The sequence below is a fragment of the Triticum urartu genome, chromosome 2, assembly GCF_003073215.2.
Source record: "Triticum urartu cultivar G1812 chromosome 2, Tu2.1, whole genome shotgun sequence".
In the NCBI taxonomy this organism is placed as follows: Eukaryota; Viridiplantae; Streptophyta; class Magnoliopsida; order Poales; family Poaceae; genus Triticum; species Triticum urartu.
In genome coordinates, this window is record NC_053023.1 from 103,487,732 (window position 1) to 103,488,712 (window position 981).

At 53.8% G+C, this 981-nt stretch overlaps 1 pseudogene; it reads left to right on the plus strand.

The window, feature by feature from the left end:
• Positions 1–200: 200 nt before the first annotated feature.
• The window catches only part of LOC125535283, a 19,366-nt pseudogene continuing 18,585 nt past the window's right edge, over positions 201–981 (plus strand).

The window sequence follows — 981 nt, forward strand, 5'->3', positions numbered from 1 at the left end:
CGATCAATACATTTCTAGCATGAATAATAAACATTTAGGTTTCCTTCACATTCGTCACGTCATTCCAGCCCACCATCGACCCCACACCGTCCCCATAAAAACCCCGACACTCCCCGTCTTCAAACCCTAGCTCTTACTCCACTCTCCTCTCTCGCATCGTCCCCTCCTCCTCCTCTTCGATTTCGACCGAATTCGACGAGATGTCGAGCTTCGGCAGCCACTCCGGCACCGACCTTGACGTCGAGGAGAAGCTGGCCCTCCGCGCTGCGCTGGAGCGGTCAAAGGTGGACACAGGGATCAGCTCCAGATCTGCACCGTCGTCGCTCCCGCGTCGGGGCAGCGCGGACGCCGGAGCTGGCCCCTCCGGGCCCACACGCAGTTCCGTGAGGGTTACACAGTCCGCTCCGCCCCTTCCCTCGTCCTGTTCCCCCGCTGCCAGCTAGCTGCTGCTCCGTGTGGGCAGCGGTGGGTGCTAGTGCCCGCACTTCCCACCCGCCGAAGTTGATGGCGCGCGCCGCCCGCCGCGAGAGGGAGCGGGCAAGGGAGAGCAGACAATCAGGAATGACGTGTAACTGATCCATGTGTTGGGATAACTTTCGATTCAATAGCTAAAGCTCACGATTGCTAAAAAAACTTATTTTCATGAGGAATTTGTTTTAGGATCAGATTCAGTCGCAGCTCAAAAGTTGGTGATAAAAGCAAGACAATGCAAGGTTTTTTTAAGTACCACATGTCCATTCATTGCATAGAGCAAACATAGCACATACATGCGACACACAACAGAAGGACCCAGAAACACAGGTGTCCTTGGAACTTTGTACGATGGACCTCACATAAATAAAACAACAACACAAAAAAGTCCTTGGAGGCCCTTGTACACATCATCTACCACACTCGTCACCGACCACCGTCGAAACATCGCCGGAGATAGGGAAGACGAGCAGCACCACAACTGAAATAGCGTTGTGAACCAAATGAGCG